Here is a 15,957-nt window from a genome sequence, read left to right on the forward strand (position 1 = left end):
CCATCCTGTTTACAAGGGCATCAATCCCTGCAGTCCCACACCTTACATCTGTTGTTACACTAGTGACCCTGTGCCAGCTACAGTCCTAAGGAGACATTGACCTACTTTCGATTTACAGTGGGTGGTAGTACATGCAGCCGTAGACTGGGGCGCAAAGTACAGAAACCCAGGAACACAAGGGAATCCAAGCCTCTCCTTCAACAGGATTAATTAGTTATCAAGACTATTGCTAATAGTGACCATATCACATGACTACGTATTAATTCTTTAGGACCTGTCAATCTTCCCTGCTTTTGCACCCAACTAAACACTTCCCACCCATCAGGAGCCAACTCCTTAAAAAATCAATAAATTTTTTTAAAAAAGAGCCAACTCAAGTCCTCCATATCCCTTTAATTCTCTTTTCCTATAAATTCTTGCAACAAAGAAAGCGTGCCATGCACAACTTAGCCCTAAGTTACATTCTTTTATTGTTGTTGCTTATAAAGAAATTGAAAGTGAAAGTGAAGTCACTCAGTCGTGTTAGACTCTTTGCGACCCATGGACTGTGGCCCACCAAGCTCCTCCATCCATGGGATTCTCCAGGCAAGAATACTGGAGTGGGTTGCCATTTCCTTCTCCAGGGGATCTTCCCGACCCAGGGATCGAACCCAGGTCTCCCACATTGTATGCAGACGCTTTAACCTCTGCACCACCAGGGCTTATAAAGTGTTATCTTAATCTCCCAAGTAGATTTTAAGTCCTCTGAGAAAAAACTTTACCTTGTAAGGCATCAGCATCCTTGACACTATTATCCAGCATCCTTCACACTATTAGGTGTTATTTCTCTCCCCTAATAGCTAATACTCTATTTCTCTCCACCTATTGGATGCGCCCAGGTGGAGAGTCTACAGGAAACAAAACCTCAATAAGTCTAAAACTGAGATCATCTTTCTACCAAAATAACGTCCTGTTGTTGACTGCCTCTAATTCTCTGAGGCTCTGACTTTTCCTTGGGTTAACCTGCCCTCTCCCTTCCTGTCTCTTGCATTCATTCGCTCCTTTGATGATTAATGCCATTGCTCTGGTTCTGATCTCTATCATTTCTCATCAGGACAACTGTAGACCCTCCTGTCTGATTGACTTTTAACCCTTCTCTTTCAAATCCTGTCACCCCTATAAGTCAGTCACATTAAACTCTTGTTTGGGCTTCCCTGGTGGCACAGATGATAAAGAATCTGCCTGCAATGCAGGAGACCTGGGTTCGATCCCTGGTTCAGGAAGATACTCTGAGGGAGAAAGGAATGGCTACCCATTCCAGTAGTCTTACCTGGAGAATTCCGTGGACAGAGGAGCCTGGTGGGCTACAGTCCACGGGGTCGCAGAGTCAGATACGACTGAAACAGCGTAGCACACACGCAACGTCCCGTGAACGCCCCGCCTTGGCGTCTCACTGTTCACTTGGTAAAGCTCATAAAGTGAAAGTGAAGTCGCTCAGTTGTGTCCGACTCTTTGGGCCCCCACGGACTGTAGCCTATCAGGCTCCTCATCCATGGGATTTTCCAGGCAAGAGTGCTGGAGTGGATTGCCATTTCCTTCTCATGCATTTCTTTATCTACTGTTCTAAACCCTCTACGTTCTCACACTCACTTTTTCACCTTCCTCCTACCTACTTCTCATATCCTTTATTCTAGCAAAGCTATTTCTGCTCCTTAAGCCTCTCTCCTGCCCCTCTAGCTCCACACCTTAACTGAAGCCATTATTTTCACATTAAATATTTTTTCCAATTAACATATCATGATACATGCAATGTGCTGTGAACTCTTCACAAATAAACCCATCAAGAATTAGGTATTATGTTCTTTGCTAAGGGCATTTTTTATTTAAGTGGTTTTAAAATACATCTCTACTTTGAAGGTAATATGTTAAATATTGTAAAATTAATCTAGAAGCACAGATCAATTTAGTAAACTGTCAAAAAGGAAGCCTAAATTAATTCAAGAGAATAGACATAACACATGCTGTTCTCTGATCTTATTCAGTAAACAATAAACAAGAATTTAAAAGATCCTATATGTTTAGCAATGTAGCAACAAAATAATTCATGTTTAATAAGAAAATTAAGAAAAATTTAGAGTTGAATGCTATTCTAGATTCTCACAGAGCTAAATTACAGGAAATTTTATAGTTATAGATAGGACAAATTCATTTTTATACCTAAATAAGAACCAAAAGAACTACAGAGACTTTCTGTTTCTAAAGACCTCATTTAAAATTTTTAAAAATCAGTTCTCCGTATATTATATATAGATTTAAAGCAACCTCAATCATGATTGTCAAAGGATTATTTTTATGTAATTTGAGAAAATGATTCTAATCTGCGTCAGTATTCAAGTATTTCCCCAACATTTTAAAATGATGAAAAGTGCCTTGCTTCACTAGGTGCCGGAAAGTACTGAAAAGTCCTAGAAATTGAAACAGTGTTGGATGTATTTAAGAAAGATGAATCTGTAGATGGGGAAAGGACAGCTGCCATTTCAGGTAGTAAGTCCATACAGTAGTCATCAGTGCTACTCAGCAAATACTGTATACGGTATCAGTGCTTTACACCATCCCCCGCCCCGCCTGAAGTTAGGTGTGGTTACGGGACATGTTTTGTACATTTTGAAATGTCCAAAGTACATTTCGACCAGTGTAATTATCAGGTAAAAATCTTAAAACTGACCCACTCTTTCCTTCTGACATCATGACTGTTAGCAGCAGCTCTGACGCTCCAGGTGCCTAAGCAAGCATGGAGCAGAACCCTCAGCCAACCCACAATGGATATGTAGCGTAAAGGAGAAGGGGACCTTTGATTTGAACACCACTGAGACTTAGGTTGGGAATTCCCTGGTGGGCCGATGGTTAGAACTCTGCCCTTTCACTCTCATGGTCCCAGGTTCAATCACTGGTTGGGGAAATAAGATCCCATATAAAAAATGAATTAAAAAATTAGAAGATTGAAAAAAAGACTTGAGTTGTACTATAACATAAGCTAGCCTAGGGGCTTCCCTAGTAAATCAATTGGTAAAGAATCTGCCTACAATATAGGAGACCCCGGTTTGATTCCTGGGTCAGCAAGTTCCCCTGCAGAAGGGCTAGGCTACCCACAGCACAGCACAAGCTAGCTTAGACTGAAAGAGAAAGAGGTCTTTTACCAGGTACCTCTGCGACTTCTTACAGCACTCCATATTTCAGAAAAACATACCCAGATATTCCTTCTAAAATGTAAATTTTAAAATCTTACTAAAAGTTATTTAACAGGAACAGAAAGAAGATATTGGGAGGAAGCTGTTTGCATGTTACTGCAATCATGCATTCCTCTGAGTTTAATTTCTCACAAGGTAGTTCACAATAAAACAGTGCTTTACAGAAATTAGGACTTTAACTATCTGAGAGATTGAAAGAATAACTTCGTAAGGATCTCTTATTTTAAAATAAAACAGGCAACAATCCTACTTCCCTTCCAAACATTTTAGTTTCTAGGTATTTGAATTGTTGTTGTTGCTCATTTACTAAGTTTTGTCTGACTCTTTGAATTTTGATTGAGAGATATTAACTGCCCTGCAGTAATGGGAAAGAATATAAAATACATATAACTGTTGCCTCATCTATAGTGATTCAAAACGCAACAGAAATAATTATAAACAATTTTTTCTTTGCTAAGCTCTCATGTTTAGAGAAAAATTTAAAGGCAATGGGTTGTTAATAATGGCCAATTATCCATAGAAACCACCCCCCCAAAAAAAGTCTTATGATAGATTTGAGCTCTGACAATTGCCGAGACTTTGATTAGCAGAATTCTGTAGATATGTAACAGAAATCAGAGTTCTCTTCTTCAACACTAATCATATTATGAAACTATGAACAAATCATGGCCCATAATTTGCTCAGCAGGTCTTACTATTTTAGACCAAAATTTCTCTTTCTAATGTCTCCCATTAGGATATTCTTTAGCTTTTCAATTTTAATATCTCAAAGCTACTGATCTCAATTTTCTTAAAATCCAGACAGATGGTCTTTGCAATATAAGTGAACTAACCATAGCACATTGATAGGGAATTTTATGATGCTCACATATTGCTACAACACATAGATCAACTGGAAGTAAACTCTGTTCAACTGATAAAATTGGCAAAGAAATGTGATACATTTACTCATGGCCCATTTATTTAGGTAAAAAATGACAAAGACACTAGAAATTCTAGCTCTCAACACATGCCAATGTGCCATAATGATTGGAAGGCAGTTTGGAGATGTCTAACCAACATGAAATTAAAAGACACTTGCTCCTTGGAAGAAAAGTTATAGCGAACCCAGACAGCATATTTAAAAGCAAAGACATTATTTTGTCAACAAAGGTCCATCTAGTCAAAGCTATGGTTTTTCCAACAGTCATGTATGGATGTGAGTATTGGACTCTAAAGAAAGCTGAGCACTGAAGAATTGATGCTTTTGAACTGTGGTGTTGGGGAAGGCTCTTGTGAGTCCCTTGGACTGCAAGGAGATCCAACCAGTCCATCCTAAAGGAGATCAGTCCTGAATATTCATTGGAAGAACTGATGCTAAAGCTGAAGCTCCAATACTCTGGCTGTTAGGACCAAACTGAAGCCAGAACAGGCTCTAACGGGCGGGCTAGGCCTGAGAAAAGCTGAGGCTCTGGGAATTCCCGCAGGCAGTGTAGCTCGACCAATCAGAAAAAAATCCCCGTAGCCCCCCGCCTGTGCCAGACCTGAGCCAATCGGGATAGGGATGCGAGGTTTAAAAGTCCCGCGCAAGTGTGCGGTTTAACCAATCAGCTATGCTGTTACAGAAACAAAGAACCATCTGTATAAAAGTATATGTGATTCAGAGCTCGGGGCCTTTGTCTGATTCCACTGTGCTGGATGAAACATGGGTCCTGGCTCGAGCTGGTAATAAACCCCTTTATGCTTTTGCATTCTGTGGACGTCTTATTCTCTCAGTTTTGGGAACTCGGACTCTGGGCATAACATTGGCCACCTGATGTGAAGAACTGACTCATTAGAAAAGACCCTGGTGCTGGGAAAGATCGAAGGCAGGAGGAGAAAGGGATGACAGAGGATGAGATGGTTGGATGGCATCACCGACTGGATGGACGTGAGTTTGAACACGCTCCGGGAGTTGGTGATGGACAGGGAGGCCTGGCGTGCTGCAGTCCATGGGGTCACAAAGAGTCAGACACGACTGAGAGACTGACTGAAGTGAACCAACATTCAGAGGCTGACTCAAGCACTTTTGACTTAGGAATGTAGTTATTACTATTATTGCACAAAAATAATCTGGAATCTCAGCTGTGAAAATTGGAAAACTAGGCTAGAATATTTCCTTAATACAGTTCTCTGTTGTTGTTGTTTAGTCATGTCAACTAAAAAATATAGTCATCACCTGAAAGTAGAGTTATTTTATTTGGTGGGAATGTTTAGGCCTCTGAACCCAATGAACAGCATTTCAGCAGCTCTGAGAAAACTGCTCGCAGGAGACAGGAGGGGAAGTCAGGCTATATACAAGTTTGCAATAAAGGAAGAAGGCAATCTGAATATCAAAGATCAGATACCAAGTTAAGGAATTTATCATTCTATGCACAGGAGGATGCAAGCCTCCGGGCTCACTGAATTCATTTCGTTCATACACACCTCAGCTAGCTGGGGCCAAATTCTCTTCCTCCTTCGCCTGAAGGAGTGGCAGATGGCTGCTTCTCGCATTCCCCCTGCTCCTCAGCAATCACTGGGGGGTGGTAGCATCCCCTGGATCACAGGCTGGGGAGCCCTCCTTCACATTTGGAGGCTAGAAATCACTGAGACTTTGACATTTCTTGTTTACTAATATGGCAGGAGATATTTTCATTTCACAATGGCTAAGTCATGTTCGACTCTTTGTGACGCTATGGACTATAGCCCACCAAGCTCCTCTGTCCATGGAATTCCCCAGGCAAGAATTCTGGAATGGATATTTCCTTCTCTAGGGGGTCTTCCCAACCCAGGGATTGAACCTGCATCTCCTGCCTTGGCAGGCAAATTTCCTTACCACTGAGCCACTAGGGAATCCCCCAATACAATTCTCTAGAGATTCTCTAAACAAAACTCTGACACTATCTGCAAGACCATTCCAGAAAAGTTCATTCCATCTTTTTATTTGTCTGAATTGATTCTAAAACAGGCACCATTTCTCTTTCCCGGGTCACTCTGGTTTTTTTCTCAGCTAATTAAGATTAGTTACAGAAAAAGTGCAGAGAGGAGCAAAAGTGCTCGTGGCTGGGCACTGAACAAGATTAAAGAAATGAGCATTTGAAATGGCCATTTCATCTTGAAGTTATACTAGAAGGAAAATGTCTTTGATTTGCAAGTGATATTGCACAGATGTCTATGTGGAATAACAGATGGGATAAAGAATGCAGAAATGACTGAAATTAATGGAGTAGTTATCATCACAGAGAGCCAGCCCTTTGACTTGGGATCTGATTTTTCTTTCACCATAGCATATAAGACAAAGGCAAGTGGAGAAGCATGGAAAGAAAAGAATACTTAGAATCAGCCGTCTGAATCGTGGAGACTCTGAGCTGGAGAGTTTACAGTTTACACGCTTGTGTACTGGTCCTCACTTCTGAGGCACAGATAGTGACATTGACATTAGCAGTTGCTGTATGGGATTAAATGTGACAACATGCAAAATCCTTTATCAGTTGCAAAGCATTCTTCAAGTGATCAATTGTATGATCCAGTTTCACAAACAGTATTGAAAGTTTCAACAATAATCTAGTGGAATCTGAGATAGGAACAAGGATACCAAGGTCTGCCCCATGCTATAGATGGAGCTAACATTAGTCATTCATGGAGAAAGAACAGACAAGCAAGAAAAAGACAAGCTTGGAATTCATCGAAAGTGTGTGCAGGCTCTCCAGCAGCAGCCAGTATGGGAAGAAGCAAGCTGGTCAGGCCACTGTATTTTGCCTCTTAAAATCAGAAGGCCGGAGTTTTTTTCTATTTTGTAAAGAAGTTCATTTGAACCATTTTTTTTTTTTTAGATTCCACTTATAAATGGTATCATGTGATATCTGTTTCTTTGTCTGACTTATTTAGTACAACAATCTCTACATCCATCCATGTTACTGTAAAAGGCATTATTTCATTTCTCTCTCTCCTTTTTTATTTATTCATTTATTTATTTTTTGCTTCTTAACTCACAGACTTAGAGGACAAACTTATGATTACCAGGGACAGGGGTAGATTGGAAGTTTGGGATTGACATGTACACACTGCTATATTTTAAATAGATATCCAACAAGGACCTACTGTATAGCACAGGGAAATATTCTCAATATTCTGTAATATCCTTAATGGAAAAAAAAGGAAAAAGAATAAGTACATGTGTATGTATAACTGAATCACCGTGCTGCGCATCTAAAACTAACACGTTGTTAACCATGTACTGAGTGTGTACTAAGTTACCTCATTCTTGTCTGACTCTGCGACCCTATGGGCTGTAGCCCACCAGACTTCTCTGTCCATGGGAATCTCCAGGCGAGAATGCTGGAGTCAGTTGTCATGCCCTACTCTAGGGGATCTTCCCGACCCTCGGATGGAACCCATGTCTTCTGTGCCAGAAGGCAGGTACTTTACCATTATACTCTGATATAAAATTTTAAAAAATCTTAAAAAAGTAAGGTCTGCAGAAAAGTTATGACCAACCTAGATAGCATATTGAAAAGCAGAGACATTACTTTGCCAACAAAGGTCCGTCTAGTCAAGGCTATGGTTTTTCCAGTGGTCATGTATGGATGTGAGAGTTGGACTATGAAGAAAGCTGAGCACCAAAGAACTGATGCTTTTGAACTGTGGTGTTGGAGAAGACTCTTGAGAGTCCCTTGGCCTGCAAAGAGATACAACCAGTCCATTCTAAAGGAGATCAACTCTGGGTGTTCTTTGGAAGGAATGATGCTGAAGCAGAAACTCCAATAGTATGGCCACCTCATGTGAAGAGTTGACTCACTGGAAAAGACTCTGATGCTGGGAGTGATTGGGGGCAGGAGGAGAAGGGGATGACAGAGGATGAGATGGCTGGATGGCATCACTGACTTGATGAATGTGAGTCTGAGTGAACTCCGGGAGATGGTGATGGACAGGGAGGCCTGGCGTGCTGCAATTCATGGGGTCGCAAAGAGTCGGACACGACTGAGCGATGGAAATGAACTGAATGTCTGCAGAGACCTGTCTTCCTTCAATGTGCCTAGTAGGCGGTGTTCAGCCTTGCTGGCTCTTACTGATCCTTCCTGGTCCAAATTCATGTCTCCCTTGTTTTCACATTTCACTGGTTTGCTGAATGATTTGATTGGTAAATTATTCAGTAAAACAACCATAAATTATTCTATTTCATCAATTTTACAAACTCTGAAGGAAGCTGTTCAAAGCATTTTCTTGGCTTCTGCTTGTTGTGTACTTGGAGCCCTCTACCACAAAGCACAACTTTCCTGTAAGCTGTACATGCAGAAAGACTCTGAAATCCGTTCAGCTTCAGCCAGTCACCAATGTGACATGAACATCTATTAATAATCAAAAAGCCATGTTCACTGTGTTTGCCTTGGATGATATATACCAGCTGTGTGACCTTGGCAACTTCTTTAAACTTTCTTTGCCTCAGTTTTCTTATCTGTAAGAATGTCATTGCTTAGTTGCTAAGTCATGTCCGACTCTTTGTCACCCGATGGACTGTAACCCACCAGGCTCCTCTGTCCACGGGATTCTCCGAGCAAGAATAATGGAATGGGTTGGCATTTCCTCCTCCAGGGGATCTTCCTGACCCAGGGCTTGAACCCATGTCGCCTGCATTTCCTGCATTGGCAGGTGAATTCTTTATCACTGAGCCACCTGCGAAGCCTCTATCTGTAAGGATAATAATGGCACCTATCTCATAAGAATGTTAAGAAGATTAAATGAATAAATACTTACAAAGTACTTAAAATAGTGTCTGTGACATGGTAAGAGTTATATATGGGACTGATAAATTGAAAAAATACATTGTTTTTTATAGGGGAAGTCATATATGAATCTAGAATAACAAAATTTTAAGTGACGATGAACACATATTAAATTTTTATCATAAAACAGTATTCCAAGGGTGGTTGTCTCTGAGAGGGACAATAAACATTGGTCAAAATTCACAGAGCTTTACAGCACGAAGCAATGAACCACAATGTACATAAAGTTGAAAAATCATAGGCAGTCAGGGGATGCCCAGAATAAATGCAGATTGGGACAAATGAATTCAACCATATTATAAATGTATGAAACGACCTCACTGAATGGGGTAGGAGGGAAAAGTGATGATCTAAGAAACTCTGGAAATGAATAAAATCTGTAAGATTAAAGGCAAAGGAAACTATAACCAAGCAGTTGTTCCAGTTGATAGGATGGTTTTCTGCTGGGTCAGCTGTTAGTAATTCCGTTACTGCTATACATGTATACTGGATTGGGACAGGTAAATGAATGGAACAGGATGGAGGGCCTGTTGCTCACTTTTGAATGAGAAGTGACACGCAAGCAAGGGAGTGGAGGTGTGAATGATCCATGTGATAATATAGCTGGAGACATCAATATAAAATCATATTTCGCTTCACAGAGACAGAGATGTTTACATGTAGCTGTGTGTATATGCACACATATATTTCCTTGTTCTGACAACCGAGAGGGCCTGAACAGTATCCAGCAACAGCAAGCACACTTAGTGCCAAGATCTTGGTTTTTAATGATATTCTCAGTGATGGCTCAGATGGTAAAAAATCTGCCTGCAATGTGGGAGACCTGGGTTTGATCCCTGGGTTGAGAATATTCCCCTGGAGTAGGGCATACCAACTCAGACGCCAGTATTCTTGCCTGGAGAATTTCATGTAGCCTGGTGGGCTACAGCCCATGGGGTACCAACGAGTCAGACATGACTGAGGGACTAACATTTTCACTTTCTTTCTTCAGTGAAAGAGCCAAGATCCTTGGAGAAGTGGCTGATTCTAGGACTAGGGCAGGAAACTCTCAAGAAATATCTGGAGCATCTTATAGTACCAGAAAGGAAGAACATGGCTTTGAAAAGAAGAGCGATATGGTATGTCAAAAGGAGACAGAAGCCAGGGGAGCATTCTCAGAGGCTGGAGCTGAAACTTCATTTGAGCCACAAGATGAATGAAGTAGTATTGGATTATAGCCCAAAGTACAAAATAAATATTCATGAGTTTATAAACAAATGAATGAATAAGTAAATAAAGTTGGGGAAAAGAGATAATCTTCCCCAAAAAGAATTTCAAATAGTCTATAGAGATAGAAAGCAAAATATAACTTCCCAGTCAGTGACATCTTGCCAAAGATGACAGTTTTCTTGAAAGAAGGAAGAAGAATAACTTCACAGGGAGAAGTCTATCAAGTGTGACTTCAGCCAGGCGATCCAAGTCAGTATCAAGAGTGACAAGCCATGTTGACATAACACCCGTGAGATCATGTGATGAAACTGACTCTGTGGTCTTCCCCCCTAGAACTCATAACCCATGTCTAATCATGAGAAAAATATCAGACAAATCCCACATGAGAGACATTCTACAAAATATCTGACTAGTCATTTTCAACACTGAAAAGATCTTTAATAACAAGGAAAGTCAGAGAAACAACCAGAGCCAAGAGGAGACAAAGGGGACATGATGAGTACATGTAATACAATACCCTAAATGGGATCTAGGAACAGAAAGGGAACGTCAGGTAAAAACCAAGGAAACAGGAAGGAAATGGGAGGAAGGGAAGAGGGGTGGATCCATTAACTGCAATAACAGTGCAGCTGTGAATTGAGAACGCTGACTCAACCCTCTGCCCCCAAGGCAATGAATCAAACAAATTAACTAGCATTTGTACAACTGAAAGGTAGAACCTGAAGAAGTCAAGAGTTATCCTGAGAAGAGCAGGGAAAGAAGTAACAGGGAAATGACCGACTTCCCTAGAAAGACAGCTCCCTTGGGGCCGCCAAGCAAGCATTGGCCACCCCAGCTGAGACCTCAGCACATGCCATCAGCCCTGGACCAAGTGGCAGACCTCACACTGAGTTAATAGGGATGTGGTGGGACCCGGCACCAGTGTGTCAGGGAAGATGTCCAGGGGACCCTGAAATCCAGCCTTGGTTGAAAGAGCACCACTGAACTGTTTCCGAGGTGGCGATGGAGATTTGTGAAACCGTATAGCTTTCAGCATTTGAAGTACCATGTGGACTTGCGGCCGTCCATCCTGCCGTCTTGGCAGACAAGTGTCCGACGATATTGAAGTGGACAAAAGAGAATATGGAGGACCTCCCTGGTGGTCCAGTGGTTGGGAATCTGTCTGCCAATGCAGGGGACATGGCTTCAATCCCCGGTCCAGGAAGATCCCACATGCCACAGGGCATCTAAGCCCATGCTTCACAACTGTTGAGCCTGTACCCGAGAGCCCGTGCTCGGCAACAAGAGAAACCACTACAACGAGAAGCCCAGGCAACACAACTAGAGAGGAGCCCTGGTCACTGCAAGTAGAGAAAGCCTGTGTGCAGCAACGAAGACCCAACACAGACAAAAAGGGGAAAGAGAGAGAGGGAATGTGGAGGGTTCCATACCAGAGAAAAGGAGAAGAGAAAAAAGAGGAAGAAACCAAACTCATTTGTTGTGTTTTAATACTTGCACAAACCATTCTACAAAATGACATGGAGCCCAGTTTGGAAAATCATGCCAGTTGGAGCAGATCACTGGGGTAAAGTTGACAGCAAAGGCAAGAAATTCCCTCAATTCTTTCTTCTCTCTCAGCTAATTTTTAGGAGTGGAGAAAGAAAAAATATTAATACTGGCTGCCCTCCAGAGACCCAAACTGAACTGGAACCAGTATCACAAGGCAAGGATCTGTCAACTCTGAGGTAGACCCTGGTCCATAGTTTTCTCAAAAGGAGTTCCTAACTCGAGCTGGAGTTGAAAACCACAAATTTATTTTCTTAATACGGAAGTCCTGATGAGAAGCTGGGCCTAGGAATACACACCCAAACATCACTGGCCCTTCTATATCAAAGTTATCTGGTATGAGAAAAAACCTTTTATCAAGATGCAGATTGTCCAAGATTTTTTTTTTCCTTTTCAAGGAAAAGTGCTATAAATAAATAAGGGCATCTATTAATATAACACTTGATAGTAGATTAAAGAAGAAAAATATGATCTAAGGATACATAATATTTAGTGTAAGTAGATTAAAGAAGAAAGGAATGCTCAAAAATGATTATGTCTCTTGATAAAGTACTAAAATACGGGAGTAGAAGAAAACAGCTTTACCATAATAAAGGCCATCTGCTTCTATCTAAAAGCCTATTCATGATAAAAATAAATGTGTCAGTTTCACTATTAATATTCTAGAAATTCTATTCATTCAAAGCAAAAATGTGACAGCAGCAAGGGTTAGACATATTGAAAACCAAGTGATAAAAATTTCTGGCAGTATGATTTCATAGTTAGATAAGAGAATAAGCTAAGAAACTATTTTAATTAATAAATGTTTGGTAAATAGCCTGGTAGATGATTAAGTATACACACACATAAACACACACACACCAATTCTCATAGTGTGGTTGAAGATATAAGGAAAAAAATCTCCTTTCACGATGCCCATGGAAATATGCAATTATAAGAAATAGCTTTAATGAAAAATCTCTAGGAATAACTCAGTAATATTTTACTGAAAGACACAAATAAAAGTCTGAATAAATGAAAGAGAACATCATGATCTGAGATGGAAGACAAAATGTTTTAAAAGCAACACTTTTCCCAGATCAACTTACATTTCATATATGTCCAATCAAAACCCCAATCTGTTCTTTCCACTTGGAAAATTTTCTGTGAATATCACCAGAAAAAAAATTTTGATATTTAAAAATATAATTTTTAAAATACATGATGAAGGAGGAGCAATCTTATCAGATAGCAATGTATATTACAGAGGAACAGTACAAAAGAGATTTGATACTGACACCAGTTAGACATACGGAGAAGCTGAACAAAAGAGTCATTAAGTAACATAGAGAAGTGGTTAACAACTCACACACACACACACACACACACAATTACTCAGTACGAGCTTTAGAGGCTGGTGCCGAAGAATTGATGCTTTTAAACTGTGGTGCTGGAGAAGACTCTTGAGAGTCCCTTGGACTGCAAGGAGATCCAACCAGTCCATTCTGAAGGAGATCAGCCCTGGGATTTCTTTGGAAGGACTGATGCTAAAGCTGAAACTCCAGTACTTTGGCCACCTCATGTGAAGAGTTGACTCACTGGAAAAGACTCTGATGCTGGGAGGGATTGGGGGCAGGAGGAGAAGGGGACGACCGAGGATGAGATGGCTGGATGGCATCACTGACTCGATGGACGTGAGTCTGAGTGAACTCCGGGAGATGGTGATGGACAGGGAGGCCTGGTGTGCTGCGATTCATGGGGTCGCAATGAGTCGGACACGACTGAGTGACTGAACTGAACTGAACTGAATGATTTGGGCAAACAGACTTTTAGAACATACTCCTAACCAATATAAACACAGCACTCTACCAAGCACACGGGCTTCCCAGGTGATGCTGGTGGTAAAGAACCCGTCTGTCAATGCAGGGGATGTAAGAGATGTGGGTTAGATCCCTGGGTGGAGAAAATCCCCTGGAGGAGGGCATGGCAACCCACTCCAGTATTCTTGCCTGGAGAATCCCATGGACAGAGGAGCCTGGCGGGCTTAAGTCCACAGTGTCGGAAAGAGTTGGACACGACTGAAGCAACTTAGTATGCACGTATATATAATCAAGTATATACGATTATATCTGAGCCACTTTGTTGTATGCCAGAAACAAATACAACTTTGTAAATTAGCTACACTTCAATAAAATACAGTTTAAAAAAATTCCAAGAATTTCTCCCATTTAGGATAGCTGGGTGGAGAGAGACAGGGTCTGGTGGAAAGAGCTAGATTTAGAAGATAAATCAGGCTCTGCAGCAAGAAAGAATCACTTTTTAAATCTAGCCTACCCTGAACATAGGTGTCCTTTGAATCTAGTTGAATGTAATTTATAACCTGACAAATATACTGGAACAAAGGGGTTTTGTTCATTCAAGATAAATGGCCAGAGAGAAGGGCTAACAGAATCTCATAGAAGGCACTGGATTTGGTAGAGAAAGATACTAAGTATTCATTAAAGATTTATCAGTTAATTTAGTATCTGTTAGAAAGGACCTATCTGACCAAATGAATCTTACCTCACAGTCTGATCCTTTCGGTCAAATATCAAATAGGGAAGAAGTAAAAATAAAATCAATGTCCCTTTTGAATTTTAACCTAAATATTTTAGATTTTGTTTAATTCTCCTTGTTCTAATTGTTTCCTTGATATTGTGGCAGATATTATATGTCATCCACTTAAGACATATCCAAATTCCCCTTTTCTAGAAGTTATAAAGCAAAATATTTAACTTCCAGCCTCTTTTGCAGTAAGGATGATCAGGTAACCTGGATATTGCCAACAAAATTCAAGGAGACATTCCTTGGCAGCAGGGAAGAGAGAGGAGGGCTTTGCTATTTTCTTTTCTTTTTGTATAAACTTTTCATTTTGTATTGGAGTACAGCCGATTAACAACAATGTGATATTAACAGTTTCAGTGATATTGAAAGATTCTTTACCACCAAGCCAACAGGGAAGCCCTTTCTCATCTATAAGACAGGAAAAATACCTACCCCACTGAACTACCTAGAAGTTGGAGAGAATTCTCCACGAGAAAATGACCATATTCACGTTAATATATGATATTTTTTCTGTTTTCTTAACTCTGATTTTTGAAGTACTATTGGCCTTATTTTTCAAGTCATCAAAGGAAATATGTAAGAACTGTTTTAACAGGTAAATATCATTTTTTATAAATGCAGTTTGTTAGTGACCAAGAATTCAGCAAAGTCCTCTCAATTACTCTTTTCATATTATTTAGCACAAGAAAAAGATTTAGCATTGCTCAAAATGTCCCATTTGTATGACTTAGGATTCATGGTCAATATGAAAATATGTTTAGGATGATAAAACATATTTATGTGATAAACTTCCCATGTCTTCAATTCTTTATCTTTTCACTGAACTGAAACCCCAAGTCTTTCCTCCGGTGCTACAAAGACAGAAGTGATACATCCAAAAACCCAAATATACCCCCATGTAATTTCCTTCTAGAAATTTCTAAGCCATTCTGGAGGGGAAAAAAAAAAATTGAAACAGCATGGAGTTCTCAAGAGTGCTCTCAACACTCATTTCCTAACAAAGGTGTCAGGAAGTCAAATGAAGTTGCCAGAGAGTGTGAACGGTGTGAGAGAAGACAGACAGGCAGATTAAAATATAATCCTAATGATCTAACTCAAGGACTGCATTTGGGTGAGCTTTTAAATTATCGCCAGTTATGAAAAAAGCAGAACCCAAAGCAGTTTATCTATGTTTGTGTGTGTGTGTGTGCTAAAGTAATACACCCAGGGATTTTCTTTTTGATTGCAGAGAGATCAAACTTAGTTCAAGTCGTGGGTAATTCTAGCATTTTCCAATACACAGGACATTTTCCTGCCTCCCACACAATGTCTGAAGTCAATACACCACAGGTAGAAATGGCCCTAGCACGCAGTAGGTATCATTAGTGTTGGAAAGTACCGGCTACCTCTCTGAACGCAGTATTTCAAAGGAACAACTTCAAACCATGCAATCTAAAGTTTCCAGCGCTGCTTTGAAGTTACCTTCTATTTGTTGTTATCGCTGAAGCAGAAAGCCTGCAATAAATCATTTTTGCTATTTATCTGACTTCTGTTCAGGAGAGAAAATATGTACCATCAATGACTTTGAACACCACAGTGCTGGTATTCCAGGTGAAGTCTCTGATACACCT

The sequence above is a fragment of the Budorcas taxicolor genome, chromosome 21 (assembly GCF_023091745.1).
Source record: "Budorcas taxicolor isolate Tak-1 chromosome 21, Takin1.1, whole genome shotgun sequence".
In the NCBI taxonomy this organism is placed as follows: Eukaryota; Metazoa; Chordata; class Mammalia; order Artiodactyla; family Bovidae; genus Budorcas; species Budorcas taxicolor.